Source organism: Daucus carota, chromosome 9 (assembly GCF_001625215.2).
Source record: "Daucus carota subsp. sativus chromosome 9, DH1 v3.0, whole genome shotgun sequence".
NCBI lineage: Eukaryota > Viridiplantae > Streptophyta > Magnoliopsida > Apiales > Apiaceae > Daucus > Daucus carota.
Genome location: NC_030389.2, coordinates 37,338,435 through 37,362,398, shown reverse-complemented (window position 1 = coordinate 37,362,398; position 23,964 = coordinate 37,338,435).

The following is a 23,964-nucleotide window of genomic DNA, read 5'->3' as shown; positions in this document are numbered from 1 at the left end:
TTCAAATTACTTGAGAGAAAAATCTGAGAGTTAGAACTTGTTTGAGTGATGAACCAGCAGCTGTGCGAATTGTAAACAATCCACAGATTCTTCTATATAAAATCTCACGGGTGGATCATTCAATCCACCCGTATTTTTAATACTTGGTGTTTTTCTGTTTACTGTGTTCTTAGTGTACTATTCTTGAATCTTTTAAATTTGTAAAAGATTGTATTCAACCCCCCCCCCTTCTACAATCTTTCTCATAGTTGGTGTAAAATAACAATTGGTATCAGAGCGAGGTTCCCAACAAACAGGGAAAAAGATCAACACTGCTAGAGAAAGATGGGAAAGAAGGATGCTGGAGTGAAGATTCCTGTTCTTGACAAAGACAACTATTTTCACTGGAAAGTGAGAATGCATCTGCATCTGTTGTCCATTGATGAAAGCTATGTGAACTGCATTGAAAAAGGACCTCATGTCCCCATGAAGGTCTGCACAAGTATGGGAGCTGATGGTGAAGACATGGTAGGTAAGATGATTCCAAAACCTATCCATGAATATTCTCAAGAAGATACTGAAGAAGTGCACAAGGACAAGAAAACCATGAACCTTCTGTTTAATGGTTTGGATCAAGAAATGATTGATAGTGTTATTAGCTGCACAAGTGCCAAAGAAGTTTGGGACACCATCAGGACCATCTGTGAAGGGAATGAGCAAGTGAGAGAGAACAAAATGCAACTTCTGATTCAACAATATGAGTCATTCCATTTCAAGGCTGGTGAAAGTTTGAGTGATACATTTAACAGATTTCAAAAACTGTTAAATGGTCTAAAGCTCTTTGGAAGAGTATATCAAGTTAAGGATTCAAACTTGAAATTCTTAAGAGCTCTTCCCAAAGAATGGAACCCATGACAGTCTCTCTCAGAAATACACAAGAGTTTAAAGACTATACTCTAGAGAGACTGTATGGAACCTTGAAGACTTATGAGCTTGAAATGGAGCAAGATGAAGAGATTGAGAAAAGCCAAAAGAAAGGGCATTCATCTGTGGCTCTAGTTGCATCTCTGGAGGATACTGTCAAGGACAAGGGAAAGTCTCAAGTTGAAGAAACTGAGAAGTTGGTCAAAGAGGAGAGCTCAGAGTCAAGCAAAGGAAGAAGAAAGGAGAAAGAAGTAGCTGATTCTGGTGAAGAAAGTGATGGAATTGATGAACATCTAGCCTTCCTGTCAAGAAGATTCTCCAAACTGAAATTCAAAAAGAATTTTAATTCTGCAAAATCTTTTAAAGGCAATCCCAAGTCTGATAGAAGCATGGTAGACAGATCAAAATTCAAGTGCTTCAACTGTGGGAATGCAGGTCACTTTGCAAATGAGTGCAGAAAGCCTAAAGTTGAGAAGAAGTCAAGTGAAAACATTGACTACAAAAAGAAATATTATGAACTTCTCAAACAAAAGGAAAGAGCATTCATCACAAAGGATGATTGGGCAGCTGGAGATGATTCTGATGAAGAGGAGGAGTTTGTCAATCTAGCTCTAATGGCCAACTCCACAGATCAAGAAGAAAACACTGGAAGCAGTAGTCAGGTATTCACTACAAACCTAGTTGAGTTAACTAAAGATGAATGCAATGCTACTATTAATGAAATGTCTACAGAATTGTATCATTTGCATGTTTCATTAAAATCTCTCACTAAGGAGAATAGTAGAATTAAGGAAGCTAACACCTTTCTTAGTGATAGAAACAGTGTCTTAGAAGCTCAATTTATTGAGTTTGAGAAGCTGAAAATTGAGTGTCAGACAGCCAAGGATGATCTCTTGGTTGTTCTGAAAAGAGAAGAGATCATAAGAAAGCAGCTTGATAAGGAACAAGAGATTATTGCCAAATGGAAATCTGGTAGGGATGCTTCCACCAATATCATTAACATGCAAGGTAGAGAGACCTTTGTAGAGAATGAATGGAAGAGGAATAAGAAAGTGCTTGAGATATCTGAGAACAGTTCAGGTGATGAGAATACTGATGATGATCATCAGTTGAAAGGCAAAGTCTCAACTGATGAGAGTCATCAGTTGAACAAAAACTCATCAGTTGACAAGAGTGTTCTCAAGAAGCTTAACAAGAAATATGGTCCTGTTAAAAAGAATTTTGTTAAAGGTGAGAATAGTTCTTCTGAGACCAGTGATAGTGTTAATAACACTCTTAATTCTAGTAACAAGAACAAGAAGAAGTTGGATACTAGTGAGCATAAATCTGAGGAGACTAAAAAGAAGAAAGGAAATAGAAATGGCAAAATAGGAGTTAACAAGCACACCAATTACACTCCCAATGCTAGTGCTCTTAGGAAAACCTGCAGCAAGTGTGGTAGTGTAAATCATTTATCTGCCAATTGTAAAACTGTGATTGCTCCTAATTTGTCTTTGCCTATTCCTATGACATCTGTTCCTCACATGAATTTATCTGCTATGAATATGATGCCTGGTTTATTGCCTCACAATCCTTATTCTCATCCTAACATGTCATATATTTTCAATCCTTATTTTAATGCCTTTAACATGCCTCAATTTCATTCAAATTTGCATGGAATGAACAATGTATGCATGCCTCAAAGGCCTGTGTTTGAAAACAGAGTTGATATTCCAGTTTCTCAACCAAAACCAAAGATTGAACCTATTCAATCCAAGGAAAAGGTTGAGAAAGTGGAAAAGGCTGCTAAGACTAACAAATCTGGACCCAAAGCAATTTGGGTACCAAAATCAACTTGATCTGTTTGTGAAATGTGTGCAGGGAAACCACAAGAAGAATTTGTGGTACTTGGATAGTGGATGCTCCAGGCACATGACTGGTGATTCCTCCCTGCTCACAAAGTTTGTGGAGAAAGCTGGCCCTAGCATCACCTTTGGAGATGACAGCAAAGGATATACTATGGGATATGGCTTGATTGCAAAAGAGAATGTCATCATTGATGAAGTTGCATTGGTGTCCGGTCTTAAGCACAACTTGCTTAGCATCAGTCAGCTCTGTGACAAAGGTTACAAAGTTAATTTCACTCCTGCAGCCTGTGTTGTCACCAAAGAAGATGACAACAATGTGGTTCTGATTGGACAAAGGAAAGGAAATGTGTATGTAGCTGACTTCAATTCTGTAAAGTCTGAATCTATCACTTGCCTCCTCAGCAAAGCAAGCACAGATGACAGTTGGCTATGGCATAAGAGATTGTCTCATCTAAATTTCAAAACCTTGAATGAGTTAGTAAAGAAGGATTTGGTAAGAGGTCTACCTAAGTTGGAATTCTCCAAAGATGGACTTTGTGGAGCTTGTCAGCTAGGAAAGCAAAAGAGAAGCTCTTTCAAAAGCAAAACTCTTTCATCAATTGTGAAGCCCCTTCAGCTCTTGCATATGGATTTGTTTGGACCAGTCAACATCATGTCTATTTCAAAGAAGAAATATTGCCTAGTGATTGTTGATGATTTTTCAAAATTCACTTGGACTTTCTTCCTACATTCTAAGGATGAAGCTGGGAAAATCATCATCAATCATATCAAGGCATTAAACAACAATCCAGATGTCAAAGTTGGAAGGATAAGAAGTGACAATGGGACAGAATTCAAGAACTCTGTGATGAAAGAATTTTGTGAAGAAGAGGGAATTATTCATGAGTTCTCTGCACCAAGAACTCCACAACAAAATGGTGTTGTTGAAAGGAAGAATAGAACTCTTATTGAGGCTGCAAGAACCATGATTAATGAAGCTCAACTTCCAACCTATTTTTGGGCTGAAGCTGTGAACACTACTTGCTTCACTCAAAACATTTCACTAATTACCAAACCTCATAATCTAACTCCCTTTCAACTCTTAAAAGGAAAGAAGCCAACAATTAGCTTTCTTCATGTATTTGGATGCAAGTGTTATGTTCTAAGAAATCAAGGTGAAAATCTTGGAAAATTTGAGGCCAAGGCAGATGAAGCTATTTTTGTTGGATACTCTGATGGAAAATCATTTAGAGTATATAATCTGAGAACCAACATTGTTATGGAATCAATCCATGTGGTTTTTGATGATAAGAAGATTCAAGGATTCTCAGATGAAGGATTTCATGATAATCTCAGATTTGAAAATGAAGGTGAAGGTGATCTGTATGACAGTGATGATGATGATGACATTACTCAAAATGTTGGAATTAATCCTGGAATTAATATTCCAACTGATGACTCTCTGGTGCAAGAAACAACTGCAATTGGAAATTCAACTGAAGCATCAGTTGAAACTACATTGGAGGGATCAGTTGAAACACCTCAAGGATCATCAGTTGAAAGAATGTCTCAAAGTTTCAATCAGTCAAGAAATAATGAGATGTCAAATTTAGGGGGAGCTTTCCAACATGGAAACCTGAACTTCAATAATGAAGCCACATCATCAAGACAATCACTTCCACCACAAAGGAAGTGGACAAGGGATCACCCTTTTGAGCTAATTATTGGAGATGCAAATGCATCTGTACAAACAAGAAGAGCAACTCAAGATGAGTGTTTGTACAGTGCATTCCTTTCACAGGATGAACCTAAAGTCATAGAAGATGCTCTCAAAGATGCTGATTGGGTTCTTGCTATGCAAGAAGAATTAAATCAATTTGAGAGAAACAATGTATGGAAGCTGGTACCCAAACCTAAAAACAGAACAATTGTAGGAACAAGGTGGGTATTCAGAAACAAGGTGGATGAGAATGGAGTTGTCACCAGAAACAAGGCAAGGCTTGTTGCTAAAGGATATTCTCAATCTGAAGGAATTGATTTTGATGAGACCTTTGCACCAGTTGCAAGACTAGAAGCAATAAGAATCTTCCTGGCCTATGCTGCTCATGCAAACTTTAAAGTTTATCAAATGGATGTCAAGAGTGCTTTTCTAAATGGTGAACTGGAAGAGGAGGTATATGTCAGTCAGCCTCCTGGTTTTGAAGATCCAGAATTTCCAGAGTATGTTTACTTTTTATTAAAAGCACTCTATGGACTAAAGCAAGCACCAAGGGCATGGTATGACACTCTGTCTCAATTCTTGTTAGATAATCATTTTTCCAGAGGAACTGTGGATAAAACACTATTTTACAAAAATGTAAATGGTGCCTTTATTCTGGTTCAAATTTATGTAGATGATATAATTTTTGGTTCTACAGATGAGAAACTTTGCAAGAAGTTTGCTAATCTAATGAAAAGTCAGTATGAAATGAGCATGATGGGAGAGCTCACCTACTTTCTTGGTTTACAAGTTAAACAAGTAAAGGAAGGTATATTCATAAATCAAACTAAGTACATCTATGATCTACTTAAAAAGTTTGATTTATTGGATTGCAAAGAAGCTAAGACTCCCATGCCAACAGCCACCAAATTAGAGTTAAGTCCTAATGAGAAATCTGTGGACATCTCTAATTATAGAGGCATGGTTGGTTCTCTTTTATATTTGACAGCTAGTAGACCAGATATTATGTTTTCTACATGCCTCTGTGCTAGATTTCAATCTGATCCTAAAGAATCACATCTTATTGCTATAAAAAGAATATTCAGATATCTTAAGGGAACACCAAATCTTGGTATTTGGTACCCTAAAGACTCTGGATTTGATCTAATTGGATATTCAGATGCTGATTTTGCAGGATGCAAAATTGATAGAAAAAGTACAACAGGCACCTGTCAATTTCTTGGTGACAGATTGATTTCTTGGTTTAGCAAAAAGCAAAATTCTGTATCAACCTCTACAGCTGAGGCTGAGTACATTGCAGCTGGAAGCTGTTGTGCACAATTATTGTGGATGAGAAATCAATTACTTGATTATGGATTAAATCTCTCAAAAATCCCAATATTTTGTGACAACACCAGTGCTATTGCTATAACTGAAAATCCAGTACAACACTCAAGAACCAAGCACATTGACATCAAATACCACTTCATAAGGGAACATGTGATGGCTGGTACTGTTGAAATGCATTTTGTTCCAAGTGAAGAACAGATTGCAGATATTTTTACAAAGCCTCTTGATGAATCCACATTCACAAGGTTGGTAAGTAAATTAGGTATGTTAAATTTCTCCTAATTTAGAGTGAATTTTTCTGTAATTTGGCAGCCAGAATTTGATTAATTTTGATTTATCAAAATTGAATTAATTATAATTCTGGATAAAGTCTATAATATTTCAACTGATGAACTAGTGAAATTGTTTCAACTGATGTTTGAAACAATATCCTCTTGCGTTGTTTTTCATTCAACTGATGACACCAGTTGAAGACGCCTTCAACTGATCTTCATCAGTTGAATAGGAAGTTTAAAGAGGCGCTTATTTCATCCGTTGAAAGTATTATCAGATCTGAGCCGTTGAAATTTCTTTTGTCTCTCACCTACTTTATACACACGATCGTGTGTGTAATTTTTGTAGAGTTCAATAAGAGTAATTTCTTCTCAACGGTAATTTCTCAGCCAATCACAGCAATTTTCTGAGAAAGTATTTAGGTGTTTTAATTTATTTTCACTTCTTTTCATCTCACTCTTTCGAATTCTTCAAGTTCTCTCCTCTCTCTGTGCAAAAGCAAACTCTAATTTTTCCTCAAGCTTTCTCTGTAACTACAATGGCACCAATGAAGAAGTATACTGCACCAAGTGGGTTTATTTATGAGAAGAACAACTTTGCGTCATTTGTGGATACCAAAGCTGTGGAGGAGAAGGAGTATCACAGGATGATGGAGTTCATCAAGTCAAGCCAGCTCTCTTATGCTATGACTGAAGCTCCTACCATCTACCATGAAATAGTGGAGGAAATGTGGACCTCTGCAGAGTTTAATAGTGAGCATGAAACTCTAACTTTCTCTGTCAATAATGAAATTCATTCTGTCAATGCTGATGTTATGAAAGCATGCTTTAAGATTCCTGAAGATACTGTTTTATCTTTGCCTAGTGATAATCAGTTGGTTAATTTACTTTATGCCATGAATTATGTTTTACCAACTGATGCCTTAGGTAAAATAGAAAGGAGGGGTCTTAGGAGAGAATGGAGTTATTTATGTGATGCTTTTATTAAGGCATTTTCTGGTAAAATTAGTAATTTCAATGCTCTCACTTCCCAGATTTTACAAATGCTTTACATGTACCTGACTAATGAATATTTCAACTTTGGTGGTTTGATGATCCAAGAAATTGGGGAGAAACTAGGTGATAAAACTGGTAGACCTAGGAATATTTATTATGTCAGATTTCTTATGATGCTGGCTAATCATCTCAACAAAAAGCTTGTTATTACTAACAAGGAAGCCAAGCTTCCCAGTTTTGTGCAGGAAAAGAGAGTCTTTAAAGACCTCTTTAGGATGAATCTGTACCCCTCCTTGGAGGTGGTGTACCTGCCAATAATGGAGGCTGGAAAGCAAAAAGAGGTACATGGCTTTCCTACTACTCTTTCTCAACCCCCACCTTCTTTGCTTTCTGCCATCAGGGCTGTTGAAGAGGCCCATCAACAGTCCACACAAGTGGCAAAACCTTCTAAAAACAAGTCTTCTAAACCAACCTCAGATGCCTCCCAAAAGACATCTGTTGTAAAATCCAAGAAACACAAACCTGAGGGGAGTGTGATTGGAGGTAGTGAGGGGGAGGGAAAGGGTGAAAATAAAAGAAGCCCTAAGAATAAGGATGGAGAGTTGTGTGTTAACCAGCCTGGCCACTCTACAGTCTCCCAAAAGACTGTAGATGTTAATATGGAATTAAACACATCCCTAGTAGCATCCTCCCAAAAGGATGTTGCTATTGAAAATAGTCCTCAACCAGGGACACAGTTAAAAAGGGGGAGGGACACCACTTCTTCACCAATAAAAGCCTATGGGAGAAAGAAGCTAAGAAGTGACAAACTGAAGCACTCTGCACACACACAGGCATCCATTCTGGATTTTATGCCTTTAACTTCTCAAAGTCAGATTGATGTGACTCCAATAAATGTGGAGTCACAGCCCCCTTCTTCATCTCAACAAATCACCCATATTTGTGATCTTACCATTTCTACTCCTCAAACACAATCCCCAACCTCTTCTGTGGATGTGGAATTAATTCACACCACACTTGTAAATTCTCCATCTTTAGATTTCATGGAGAAGCCCCCATCTGAGATTGATCATCATCAGTTTGATGATTTGTTGGATCTTTCTCTTCCATTTCCTTCTTCTGTGACAGTGTGTTCAGTGGATTTTCCTTTAAAATCAATCACCACAGACTCAACTATCACAGCTTCTAAACCTATTTTTTCATTTTCTTCAACTGATCTCCCTCATCAGTTGAACAGTGTTTGTCCTTCAACTGATCTGCTTAACAGCTCTCATCAGTTGAATGCCTCCTCTACTCATGTTTCAACTGATGTCTCTCATCAGTTGACAACTGCTGCTACTTCAATTAATTTACCTTTTTCTACAGCAGTTGATCACATGGTAGCACAAACACTTCTAGGATTGAGTGGAGTGAGCTATGGAGTGGAGAGGCAGCCTAGTGAGCTGGCAAAAGGAGAGGGTGTGGAGAGTCTGGCATTTTCTTCTAGCCAGGAAAAAGGAGAGGATAAGAGTGGCCCTTTAGTAAGGGTAAGTGAGGGAGAGGTGAGTTGTGTGGTGAGCCAAGGGGAGCCCTTGATGCAAGAAAAGAGAGAAATTGAGAGAAATGCAGGTGTCAATGAAGGGTTTAGTGAACAAGAGTTTCAAGCTGAATATAGATCCATATTGGATAGTGTTTCACTAGACCCTGAGACTTTTACTCATGGGATGTCTTCCATTCAAGATTTTGCCAGATTGGATAATCAAGCAGCTGAGAGGCACCTCAATCTGATTCACACTACATCTTCTATGCTTAGAGCAAAGGAGGCATTTACAGCTCTGCCTGCCAATGCTGGAGATGATTTTCATTATGATGATAGTGATGAAGACCTCAATGATGCTCTTGAGGAATCCCTTGGTGAACAACCTACAACTTCTCTACCTTCATGGCTCTCCATGCAGTCTGCCAATGCAATTGTTGTTAGCATGGAGCTGGAAAGGCAAGCCTCCACCATTCTTCAATCACAATCTGGAAGCTCATCCTCCTCTCCAGCCATCTCTGCCACCATTGCCAGTCAAGCTCTGGAAAACCTCAAGCTTCACAAATATCAATCTCTCCACTTTCAACAAGAGATAGAGCATCTCAATTCTCTCATTGCCTCTGTTAAGACTGATCTGACCAAACAAATTGATGAAAAGCTTCCAGCTCAGGTCAAATCAGCTCTTTCTGAATCTGAGCAAAAACAACTACAGTTGGAAAATCAAGTGGAAGCTCTGGAAGGAAATGTCTATATCTTAAACTGTAGAATGGATGAGATGTTGCAGCATCAAAGAATTCAGACTGGACTTCTTCAACATCTTCTTCTTGCCTCTGGTGTTTCACTTCCCAGTCCATCCTCTACACTTGCTGCTAACAAAAAGGGGGAGAAAGAATTACCAACTCCTGCAGAATTGATCAGCCAAATTCCTCCTCCTTTCCACACTGAAAGGGAAAAGCAAAAGATTGAAAGGATGAAAGAATTGGACTCCATTGCAAAGAGAGTGGCTCAACTGGGCAAGAAATCTTCCACATCTTCTACAGCCACCACAGCTCAAATCTCTTTTCCAACCACAACCACAATTCTCAGGGTGATTACACCTGAGATTGTTATCCCTTCCAAGACAGAAAAGGGTGAGCCATCAATTGCGAATGAATTCAAGCCCATTCTGTTTCCAAACAATTGTGGTTACTCCAAGCCTGGGAAAGACTCAAGCTCAATCTACTTTCCACTAGCCAGGCCTGACAAAAATGAATACAAGCTTTTGGGCCAAGAAATCAAAAATTATAAAGACTGTGCAGATGTGTCCTTAAAGGCTCATTTTGCCATCATCTATAGAGAAGGCCAGAAGCTGTTTATTGGAACTGGCCATCCTCACTACTCATTTGCAAAAGCTGAAGAGGTGGCCAAAGAATGTGAAAAAGAGGAGTTTGAATCCCAACTCTCTTTAAACCAAATAGAGGTTGATGAAAGGTATGCTATTGAGCTGGAAGAGGAGTTGGCAGCTGAGCTTTTAAATGAGGAAAGATTGCCTCTTGAATCTTCTCCAAAGAAAAAGAGAGTCAAATCTAAGACTAAGATGCCTGAGGCAGCCAAGAGAAGAGAAGAAGTGCCAGAAAAGTCTATCTCAAAGCCTTCTTCTCCAATCAAGGATACCACAGTAGTACATCCAGATGTCAACTTCCATGATGAGCCAATAATGCCAAAGGAGGAGCCAATTGACTTGGAAGATATCCCAATTCCAGCTTTTCTTGTTCAAGAATCTTCCAAGCCAAAGAAGAAAGTCAAGTCTGTGGCTAAAAGGATGGCTAACCCTCCTAAACCTCCAAAAGAACCTGAAAATCCTGATGACTATCTGATCATTGCTAACATTGAAGAAATTTCTGAGTTGGAGCTGGAGCTGGATGATCTTCAAGAAGTAAGAGGAATAGAAGCAACTTCAAAGTTACCTGAAAGATTGGTATTCTCTTACAAAAACAAGGGTGATGTCATCTGGCCTCTTCACAGAGTTCTGAATTCTGAGGGATTCAGTTCTCTAACAAAAATATATGGATCTATGAAGAGGACTGGAGGATTTACACCACCTGCAAAGCAAATGGTACTAAAGAGAATCCTTGAGATCAGGAAGGAATGGAACTCAGATGCTAGTCTACAAAGAAGGCTGAAAATTCCCTACACTGGAAAGAAAATTCATCATGAACCTACTCCAGTCATGGAATTTAGGGACAATCAAGGTGTTAGGAGATTTTTCAGACCTAAAGATCAACTCAAGGTTGCTAGCTTGAATACTCTGAAGACTCTCCAATCCAAGCTCAACAGACAAGATAGTGATGAAGAATGGTTCTACAGGATCTTTCAGAAGCAAATTAATATTCTTGAAGAAAAACTTAAGTCCAGAAGAAGAAGATCTTCTAGGAACAAGTAACTGCTCAGTCTAGAGGAGCATAATCATCTGTAATCTTTTCTAACTCTTGTATTTAAATTCTGCATTTTATTTTATTAATGTTTTGTTATCATCAAGTGTAGAATTTATGTCTGCATCTTCTCCAGTCATAAATTGGGGGAGATTGTTAGGAATCAATAATTTTTGATGATAACATAAACATTTTGTAACATGTCTTACTTAGAATCTTTATCAAATTTCAGTTGTAATTGTTACATTTCTTGTCTTTGGGAATTATCAACGGATGGGTAGAATAGGATGGCTAATTGTAAATATCCAATGCCATGTAATTTTATCTAAGTGAAGGATATTCAACTGATGAGATGTAACTGTTCAACTGATAAAGACTGGATGATGTTTCAACTGATGAAAATCAAGCATTCAACTGAAGACAAAGTGTTCAACGGATGATGCTGAGGAATTCAACTGATGAGACTGGAACAGCATTCAACTGATGGAGTTTGTAATTCATTCAACTGATGAGCCAGGCATTCAACTGATAAAGTCAAGAGAAGTTGAAAGCAACCAGAACTTTCAACTGATGAAGCAAAGAGCAGTTGAAAGTGACTAGAGCTTAAGTCTGACAAATCACATGGATCGAATTACACTAAAATAGACATGGAAGCCTAATTAGGAAAATAAAGAAGAAGCAGAAACATACTTATCTCATGCAGTGCAATCTGGATCAAATCAAGATGATGGTCAAAGATGAAGACATCTCAGAAAGCATGCATAAGACAAAGTTGTGCAGCATTGTTTTTAGATTAGAGTGCATTTTGTAATCTAGCTAAAAGCTTTGTAAAACTTGGAGTATATAACCAAGTTAGTAGCATCAGTTGAACTTGTTCAAATTACTTGAGAGAAAAATCTGAGAGTTAGAACTTGTTTGAGTGATGAACCAGCAGCTGTGCGAATTGTAAACAATCCACAGATTCTTCTATATAAAATCTCACGGGTGGATCATTCAATCCACCCGTATTTTTAATACTTGGTGTTTTTCTGTTTACTGTGTTCTTAGTGTACTATTCTTGAATCTTTTAAATTTGTAAAAGATTGTATTCAACCCCCCCCCCTTCTACAATCTTTCTCATAGTTGGTGTAAAATAACAAAACCAAAGCACAGTTCTTTATATATAAGATAACTTTAACGATCTCAAGTCTTAGGACACTTGTACAACTATCACTCAGTGAATAACTATTGACACGTGAGTAATCTCCATTAGTTATTCAACTTATCGAGTCATGTTCAGTGAACTTATTCCCCAATAAGCACTTACATACTGGCTATAGTGTCACCACACAAATGCCTATGAGAACAGACATCCTCCTTAAGGGAGCAAGCACAGTATGTACCAATCTTTGCGGATTTACTAACTTCCGATTAGTTATCCTATGATCAGGAACTGTTTAAGTCCAGAGTTATCATCTTCTAGATCTCACTACTATAATCTCATTATAATTCTAGAAGCTTTACTCCAAACTATGGAACATCTTATTTAAAACACTTTAAATAGATAAATCCCATAATAAAATCAAAACAAGTCTTTTATTAATATTAATGAAATCAAATATGAATACAAGAAAGTATTTCCTAACTCATCATACATGATTGGATTTAGGACAAACACTTTCAATCTCCCACTTGAACTAAAGCCAATCTCCCTGATATCTAATACCCATCTTCTCTTTATGACGATCAAAGTGAATCTGAGATAATGACTTTGTGAGTGGGTCTGCTACGTTGTTATGTGTGTCAACTCTCTCAATCTTGACATCTCCTCTTTCAATGATTTCCCTAATCAAATGAAAGCGTCGCAAAACATGTTTGGAATTTTTATGAGACCTAGGTTCCTTGGCTTGTGCTATTGCTGCATTGTTATCACAATACAACACAATAGGCTCCTCAACGCTAGGAACAACTCCCAATTCAGAAACAAATTTCCTCATCCAAACGGCTTCTTTTGCAGCCTCACTTGCAGCTATATATTCTGCTTCCGCTGTGGAGTCAGCTGTAGTAGACTGTTTGGAACTCTTCCAACTAATCGCACCACCATTTAGAGTAAACACGTACCCTGACATGGATTTACTATCATCACTTTCTGATTGAAAACTAGAGTCGGTATAACCCTCTATTTTCAACTCAGATTCACCACCAAAAACAAGAAAAATATCCTTAGTCCTTCGCAAGTACTTAAGGATGTTCTTCACTGCTTTCCAGTGGTCTTCACCTGGATCGGACTGATATCTGCTCGTCACACTAATTGAATAAGCAACATCAGGCCTAGTACACAACATCGCGTACATGATAGATCCTATTGCTGAAGCATAAGGAATCTTACTCATACGCTCTCTTTCCTCAGGTGTCTTAGGAGACATCTTTCCAGAAAGAGATACTCCATGGCTCATCGGTATGAGACCTCTTTTGGAGTTTTCCATGCTAAACCTTTTAAGCACCTTTTTGATGTATGTACCCTGGGTAAGACCTATCATTCTTCTAGATCTATCCCTATAGATCTTCATACCGAGAATGTAGGACGCTTCTCCCAAGTCCTTCATAGTGAAGTTCTTTGATAGCCACACTTTGACTGACTGCAGCATCGGTATATCATTTCCTATAAGAAGTATGTCATCCACATACAATACAAGAAATGTTACCGCGCTCCCACTAACCTTCTTGTAGACACATGGTTCATCTATGTTTTTGATAAAATCAAACTCTTTGATTGTCTCATCAAAACGGATGTTCCATCTACGAGAAGCTTGCCTCAAACCATATATGGTTCGTAGTAGCTTACACACTAGGTGTTCATTTCCTTTGGAAAGAAAACCCTCTGGTTGTGTCATATACACTTCCTCTTCAAGTTTCCCATTGAGGAAGGCCGTTTTCACGTCCATTTGCCAGATCTCATAGTCGTAGTAAGCAGCGATTGCAAGCAAAATCCGAATTGATTTTAACAGGGCTACAGGCGAAAAGGTTTCATCAAAGTCAATTCCTTGCCTTTGTCTGAATCCTTTTGCCACGAGCCTGGCCTTATAGGTCTCCACCTGGCCATCTGCTCCAATCTTTCTTTTGTACACCCATTTGCACTCAATAGGCTTCACGCCCTCAGGCGCTTCGACCAAAGTCCATACTTGGTTGGTATACATAGATTCCATTTCGGATTCCATGGCACTTTGCCATTTCTCTGAGTCAACACTACTCATAGCCTCATTGTAGGTTATAGGGTCGTCATCATCAATGAAAGACAACTCATTGTCATTCTCAATGACAAGGCCATAATACCTCTCAGGTTGGCGAGTCACTCTTCCTGACCTACGAAGGGGCTGTTCCACAGAAGGCTGTTCAGTCTGAACAGGTGTTTCCTCTTGAACCGTAGTAGTTTGTGCTTCTTGAACTTCACCAAGTTCAATTTTGCTCCCACTGTTCCCTTCAAGGATAAACTGCTTTTCCAAGAAGGTAGCATGTCTGAAGACAAACACCCTATGATCGGTGTAAAAGTAATACCCTAAAGTCTCTTTAGGATATCCCACAAAGCTACATTTTATGGATCGAGATTCCAGCTTATCAGGGTCAACTTTCTTGACATGAGCTGGACATCCCCAAATCTTAATGTGCTTAAGACTTGGTTTCCTTTGTTTCCATATCTCATATGGAGTTTGAGGAACAGATTTGGAAGGCACCTTATTCAGTAAATATGCTGAGGTTTCCAATGCATAACCCCATAGGAATAGTGGAAGATCCGCATAGCTCATCATGGACCGAACCATGTCTAACAAAGTTCGATTTCTCCTTTCAGATACCCCATTTAACTGTGGAGTATATGGAGGAGTCCACTGAGAGACTATACCATTTTCTTTGAGATAATCTAGAAACTCTCCATTCAAGTATTCACCACCTCGATCTGATCGAAGAGTTTTAATACTACGTTTGGTTTGTTTCTCTACTTCAGTCTTATATTCTTTGAACTTTTCAAAGGCTTCAGATTTGTGTTTCATCAAATACACATATCCGAATCTAGATCGGTCATCTATGAAAGTAATGAAGTATGAAAATCCACCCATGGCTTGCGTAGACATTGGTCCACATACATCTGTGTGTACCAATCCTAGCAAATCCGCAGCCCTTTCTCCATGTCCACTAAATGGAGATCTGGTCATTTTGCCCAATAGACAAGACTCGCATGTAGGATATGATTCAAAATCAAAGGGTTCAAGTATCCCTTCCTTTTGCAATGTCCGTAGTCTATTTTCACTAATATGACTAAGTCTGCAGTGCCACAAAAAGGTGAGATTTTCATCATCCCTTTTTCTTTTATTAGTACGTTCAATTTGTAGTAAATTATGCTCTACGTCACATATATACAGACCATTATTTAAACTACCACTTCCATAAAGAATGTTATCTCTTTGAATTAGACATTTATTATTCTGAATAACAAACGAAAATCCATCCAAGTCTAACATGGGAATAGAAATAATATTCCTTATAATCGAGGGAACAAAGTAGCAATTATTCAAAACAATAGTCTTGCCCGTAGGCATATATAAATGAAATGATCCTACAGCTTCAGCAGCAACTCTTGCTCCATTACCCATTCGTAGAATCACCTCCTCTTCCCCAAGAGTCCTACTTCTCCTTAGTCCCTGCAACGAATTGCAAATGTGAGAACCACAGGCGGTATCTAATACCCAAGTAGAAATTTGACTTATTGACATATTCACTTCAATCATGAACATACCTGAAGCAGAAGCGGTAGTCTCACTACCCTTCTTCTTCTTCAATTCTGCAAGGTAAACCTTGCAATTCCTTTTCCAGTGCCCCGACTTGTTACAGTGAAAGCAAACAGCTGTGCTTTTGGGGTCAACCTTGGCCTTCGCTGGATTAGTCTTATTCTCACCACCTTTCTTCTTTTTCTTGGGAGGGGCCCTCTTCCTTTTCTTGGAAGTAGAACCCTCACCAATAAGAAGAACATAACTCTTCTTGGAAGGGAAACTCGACTCAGCAGTTTTCAACATGTTATGGAGTTCAGGCAAGCTAACATCCATCTTATTCATGTGAAAGTTCACAACAAACTGCGAGAACGAATCTGGAAGCGATTGCAAGACCAAGTCTTGGCTTAGCTCCCCATCCATGACAAAACCAAGTTGTCCTAAACGTTCAATCAAATTGATCATCTTGAGCACATGGTCATTCACAGATGTCCCCTCTGCCATTTTACAACGGAACAGCTCTTTCGATATCTCATATCGAGCTGTCCTCCCCTCAACATGATACAACTCTTGTAGATGAATCAGTATAGTGTAAGCATCCATGTACTCATGTTGCTTCTGAAGCTCAGAGTTCATGGAGGCCAACATAATACACTGGGCAACATTTGCCTCATCCATCCACGAGCGATGAGCTTGATGCTCATCATAAGGTGCATCATCAACAGGGGCCTTAGGCAGTGGTGAGTTAATCACATGGTCCAACTTCTCAGACTTGAGAACAATTCTCAAGTTACGAAGCCAATCAGCAAAATTGGGACCAGTCAACTTGTTAGCATCAAGAATGCTACGGAGTGATAGTGCAGAAGACATAATGTATATAGTAAATCTGTAAATGATGAACACATAACAACACTTAGCAAATATTCAATTTCATTTAAAAACACTATATGAATTGGGTCTTTATTCATAAGTGGCTCCCACTAGTTTATCCAATTTATACAACCCCCTAATTGAAAAATTAAGCATTCATAATGCTAGTGGGAATAGGGATCCTACATTCCATCACACAACCTCGGCTGTAGCACGAAACGTCATGCGACGTTCAATAGGCAGACAACTCTTGTCAATTACATCTTATGTTATTCCCTAATAAAACTTTAGCCTCTTGAATAATTGAGTCACGGCTGTAGCACGACAAACTCAATATTCTAAGTCAAGTCTAACCCAACATCTCGTACAATTAAATCAGTTTCCAACGGCCCACGGCTGCAGCACGTAACGACCAGTAGATTCTAATTCAATGTACACATCTCTATGTAATAGACAAGTATTTCTTATTTCGAAATCAAAGCCCTCGGTTGTAGCACGAAACGACAATGATTTAAAAACAAGAACTACTTTCTACCATGTTGGAAGGCTATGACCGACACAAGCCCGTTGTGTCATTGGCCAATTACTACTTGATATTATTTAATTTTAGAGGGATTATATTATATTACAATCATAATCATATTATAAAGAGATTCTTCCTTTTAAATTAAATATTTCAAATCAATAATCGATAATTGGATGATTCCCAGATCGGGGGGAGCATTGTCAAGAGGCGTCACTTAATACCCCTTTCTTACAGATCGAAATCCGCTTTTGACAGAACCATCCTTTCTCTCAATATTGAAAATTCATATTTAATTACGTGTTTCATAAACACAAGAATCTCATGATTGTAATCATAATATTTTTATTAAGGCAAGAAACGATTCCTATTCTAGATTTTCTAGAGCACGCCTTATATTGATTTAAGTCCACCTAAATCTATCATCGCATGGTAAACATAGGCATATATCTCATATATAAAATTAAATAAACAAGTAAGCATGCAAATAAAATCATGTTATAGCATGTAACACAATTATAAGCAAGATTGCAAATAATGGGATGCATCAAATATCATCAAACAAGGCATTCAACACACTCCAAGGGCTGTAAATATTTTTTAAACAATTTAAAAAATCTGTTTCTTTATTCCATCAGATGCGTCTCGAAAAAACGAATCCAACGGTACCTTACACGTCTCAATCGGAGTTCGGACGCACCCGGAAAAGCCAAAAAACGAAATCAAACCCGCGCGTCAACTGATGACGTGGCGCTGACGTCAGTGCTGACGTGGCAGCGGTGCTGACGTGGCGTCACGTCATCAGATGACGTGGCGCTGACCTGGCAGTTGACCCACCAGCGCTGACGTGGCGCTGACGTCATCAGATGACGTGGCGCTGACGTCAGCTGCTGACTTGTTTGCACAGTCAACACTCCCAGCCAATCAGAATGCGACACGTGGCAGATCCATGTCATAAATCAGAAAAGTAATTTTCAGGCAGAATTAAACTTAAAAAAATTCAAGAAAAATACTTTCTGACCTCAGAAAATTTCGAAACAAATATGGAAATTTTCAGAAAAATACAAGGAACCCAGATCTGAAAAGAAACAAGCCTTCAAAAAGATTTACGATTTAATTCATAATTAAATCAATAAAGCCCTCGAATCATAAAATCAATTTAAAAATCCATACGTATGAATAAAAATCTGAAATTTTTATCATGAATCTATATGCATACAACCTGGCTCTGATACCATTGAAGGAATTTACGGAAGAGCGGAAGCATGATATAACAATTATAAATCCGTAAATCATGAATCGCGCATATAGAAAGACACATAAATTACACATACGATTTATGAAATAGTTTTAGAATCGAATTCTAACCTTTAAAAGCGATCCAAGGAAGACAAAGAGAGGTCCTAGCAGTTGCTTCTCAATGCGTGAAGCACTCTACCGGTATCCACCAAGATTAATCCTTCGATGAAGCTTTTATAAAGATGGAGCCCTTCTACTTTTGAGAGAGAGAGAGAGATGAAGAAGGTGAGGGAGGCTACTAGGTTTTCACAAAACCCCAGTTGTCTAAAGCCTTCTCATCTCTTTCTTTATATAGGGCCCTCCTAGGTTTTACACAATTATTATATCAATATATATTAATATATATAAATCCCACACTTTATCTTATAAAATGTTTAAATAATAATTAAAACTATTTTAATTATTATTATTTTCTAAACTCCTTAGAAAATAACCTGCTCTCTCAAAAAATCCCTTCATCAATAAATTAATCTTTTTATGGTGTGACCCTGTAGGTTCAATATTATGCCGGTAGTAGAAATAAATAATAATAAACCTTTTATTAATTATTTATATGAATTCCAAAATTCACTAAATATAATTAACTGATTAATTATATTTATTCTACATCGTGAGTGATGCTTCTCAACATATCGCGACTATCCGGATAATATGAATTCTCTGCTTAGAATAACAAGAACCTGTCAGTGACTAGTTACCGTACAATTAATTCCTTCTACCCAGGGCCGTTCTATACCATATGAGGGCCTAGGGGCGAAAATAAAATTTTGGGCCCTCCTATAAAAATTCTTATAAAAGGGAATTCAGATTTAACTAAATATATTAATAGACAAATTATACTCCTACTAATGAAATCAACGTAAGAAACCTGCATACTAGCCTTTCAATTTTTGAATCTTGATAAGTGATTAGCCGATGATGTCCTGAGAAACAATATAGTACAGAATAACACACAAATTCGTGAGTAGTTGGACAAAACCTATTAATAAATCTTAATATATACTATAAATGGTTAAAATTTGGGCCCTCTAAAAAACATGGGCCCTGGGCGGTAGCCCTGCTCGCCCTCCCTCTAGACCGGGCCTGCTTCTACCCTTACAATATCCCGATTAAATACAAGGCATGGATCTCGTGTCAAGCCTATCAAATTTAATCATATGATTTCTTGTTCTTAATGCGAAGTTCATATTAATGCAAATTAGAAACTCCTTTCTAATTTCATATACTCTGGCCAGAGATTCCAGAACTTGCATAGAAAGAATAACATAGGATATTCTCTTCCTATACTGGAAGGGGTAGATCCTCTATTGACGTTAACTATCTCTATACATAAATCCCTATGCCCAGAATAGTCCTAGTGGTTGTCCTTGAGACTAAGGACTAAACCAAAGCACAGTTCTTTATATATAAGATAACTTTAACGATCTCAAGTCTTAGGACACTTGTACAACTATCACTCAGTGAATAACTATTGACACGTGAGTAATCTCCATTAGTTATTCAACTTATCGAGTCATGTTCAGTGAACTTATTCCCCAATAAGCACTTACATACTGGCTATAGTGTCACCACACAAATGCCTATGAGAACAGACATCCTCCTTAAGGGAGCAAGCACAGTATGTACCAATCTTTGCGGATTTACTAACTTCCGATAAGTTATCCTATGATCAGGAACTGTTTAAGTCCAGAGTTATCATCTTCTAGATCTCACTATTATAATCTCATTATAATTCTAGAAGCTTTACTCCAAACTATGGAACATCTTATTTAAAACACTTTAAATAGATAAATCCCATAATAAAATCAAAACAAGTCTTTTATTAATATTAATGAAATCAAATATGAATACAAGAAAGTATTTCCTAACTCATCATACATGATTGGATTTAGGACAAACACTTTCAGAAAGGAGTGAAAAAGAGGAAGTGAATATTTTATGAATAAAAATAGTTTAAAACAATTCTAGTAGTGACTTAAAAATGAGACACATGTTGTGTGTCCCAGTGTTTTAAAGCACCACTAGGACACCGTTGAATTACATTTTTGCCTCAAGTGTCTTAAATTCTAGTTTAGAACATCATTTTAGAGCACGGTTAGACTTGCTCTTAGAAAGTCATTTCAAGCCGTATTATGAGTAGGCAATGATTGCGCGAGTGACCAGTAATACTGAGAGAAGACTCTCGTTTGCTAGAGTTTTCGAAAATATTAATTATTCAAAACAAACAAGAGATAGATGAACTATGTTTATTCAAAATCACCTGCTGAAAATTATAATATGAACTCTCAAGTCCTATGTCAAAGACATATAGAACTTTCATTATCTTGGTATACCACTGTGATTTATTTACTTAGTGTTTACTGTGCACTGTTTACTGTGCACTGTTCAATCACTACATTGTTCCATCACTCACGGTGGGTGTAAATTATGAACTTTTGAGCTTAGCAAATTTTGAGTTTTTTCGAGTGTGTGATTAACGGACACGATTGAAACAGAAAATAATCGAATAAAATCAGACCAGTTTTACTAATTTTTATATTCACCGAATTTAGGTTCATATAATTTAATTTTCAAATAATTAACGTATTTTAATAACTCTGAGGAGTAGCTCACACATTTTGTTGATTATATACACACATATTACATAAAACAACCACGATACATATTTTATATCCAAAATTGTCATGGTTCTCGACTCACCCCCATATTAACATGAACCATCAATGTGGACTCATTTAATCCATATAATAAAAGTTGTAAGTGAACTAAGCTCATGGTTATGTTACGTCATTATACACAATTGAGCCGCCAACCCTAAAAATATAATCAAACCCTTCCCGAAATAGGGTTGAGGCAAGAAAGGATGTGAATATTGAGATCGCTAGTCTCGTGATCGCTAGCCTTGTGCTCATTTTCAAGTAATACTCATGACGTTGTCTCCCCCGTTTCAAGATGATCCCGACTGAGGGATCGCATGTTTTATATATTAAATTCTTTACGGGCTTTGTCATGATCTACTCTCTCAATCTTTGAGTTTCCTCACCCCTTAAGAGGAGGATGAACAAGTCATAAAATCTCATGGTCAATCCTGACTCGGGTCGCATGAGTACATCTCTCGAGATTTCTATTCGCTATCCAACTCGCTCCATGTCAGCCTAGCCGTTTGGACTTGGGTTATCAGAATCACAGAGTTTTTTCTGGAGACTTAATTGGTCCAATGGAATTCGGACAAAATCTAGCCCATCTAGGTTATTTGTTTCCAAAAAATTACCAGAATCTTGAACCAATAAATAGGATAAATAGATCTCTTGTCTCACTTCTATTATTCTTTGAAAAACCGAGACACTTTCTCCTGCTTTCTAAAAGATCAAATACAAGATCAATTACATTTTTCATCAAGTATTTTTCGTGATATTGTTCCTACATTTAAATTAACTCTCACATTTGTTGTTAAACACTTTCTCTCGTCAAATAGAATAAAATGTTATCCAATCAATTTAACTTTTAATGGTACTCTCAAATTTTCTATCTTAAAATTTTATAAAAAGTAGGTTTTTATAATATATATTTCATCCACTAGTGTGCTCCACCTATACCTATTTATTAATAATTTATTAAAAAAATTCATCACTTCGCTCTTTTAATTTTTCACACATTTAATATAAATTTATTTATACCTAACTTCGATATAAAAAATTGAGTGATTGAAACTTTTCACCCCTTATGTTTAGGCGCTTTTTCGATTTGGTTTCAAACAATTGTTTTTGGCAGTATGCACCCTAAAGTTTGAAAAGCGCTTCACTTTGCACCTCTTTGACCACTCTCCGTTTAATTGACCGTTAAAGTTAACAGATGTGAGGTTTTCACTTTGCACTCCACAGTTTTAATTTTTTTCATAAGTATTTACAGGGGTGCAAAGTGTCAATCACTCTAAAATTTATAGAAAATGATTATTATTATTATGACAAACCGTGATGCCATGCATACTAAAGAAGCACAAATTATCAACGTAGATTGGTGATAAGGGATCCATATGAAGTTGATCTTCTGCGAATTGCATTTGTCTGATCGGATCTTGGTCAGCACATTAGCATAATAATTAATACATATTCGGGTAGCTAGGGAAGAATGTTGGTGCATACAAAAACAGGTCATCATTTATCTTACTAGAAGTTTGGTTGCATGGCGTGTCTATCTGACTCTGGAAACAGCGAAAAAATAAGAAATCAGAAATAGAATATATATGGTCTGTTCACATGACCTGGGGAGACATGATATAACATAGCAAACAGAAGCTACAATTATATAGATAGTCTGAGTTTTAAGCCGAGGATGAATCTCTATAGTTGCGGAAAGTCTTTCAGAACCTCTAATACATTGTTGTCCGCAGAAGCTAGCAGTTGAGAGAGTTTGCCGCTTAAATCATTCACCTCTATTTGCAGACTATTAATGTAACTGCAAGTCTCTTTGAGAATGTCCAGAGCTGGTACTAGAGTGTGGTAGCAATGTAGCCAAGTCTCTTTGCTCTACATTTGTTTTCAGTTAAGCTGCAATGATTACGGCACATTGTGTGCAGTTTTTTAAATTAGCTAATTTTCCATGCACGGTAAGATTAAATACTGAAATATATAGTGTGCAAATTTTAATGCACCGATTCTTGTTCACCAGTGATCTTACGCTACTTGTTTTAGTTAATTTCCTCGGTTGCTTCAGTTAAGTTATAGGATGTTATACTCAGAAACTAAATATTGCATATAAGGATATAAGTAATGAAGCAAATTTTATATTGGTTAAATACCCTTTTTCTGTTGTCACATAGGAGACACCACTAAGCATTCATTATATTCAGTGCTTTAAAAGAAGAAGCGCCAACCCTTCAGACGATTTTCAGGAAGCATTGAAACAGGTACAACAGCTCTGCTAATGTGCATTTGATTTATATTTAAAACAATTTATATATAGGTTTTATCTTTATCTCATATTCTCTATTTATTCTACTTGGTGTAGGCAATAAAAAAGAAGGAAACCAAACAAGGGACAGATTCTTCTTAAAGGCGGTAAAAACTTAGAAATACCTGACTACTAGGATCTTTATACATGTTCAAGGCAAAAGTAAGAATTCCATAGCATTGTTCCTGAAACTAGAGTTTCATGCATTCTTAATTATGTACTGCTATGGTCTTAACATTAGATCGGCAGTCACCTCTGATGCTTGAAGTGCCAATGTGTTGACAATCAAACAATCTACCTCTGGCGAGAATGTTTAGTAATACGGAGCTTAAATGTTTCTCTAAACGTCCTCTGCGTTCGAATGAAATATCATATATGAAATGTTTTGTAATATGGAGCTTAAACGTTTCTAGATTGATCCACCGGCCTTCGAGCTGTCCCCTGTAAATAGGTGGAAGAAAGTTGATTGTACGTTTAAGAAAAGTAGTGGTAGATAACAAAGTGTAAATACTCATGAAAAAAAAATTTAAACTATGGGGTGCAAAGTGAAAATCTCACATCTGGTAACTTTAACGGTCAATTAAACGGAGAGTGGTCAAAGGGGTGCAAA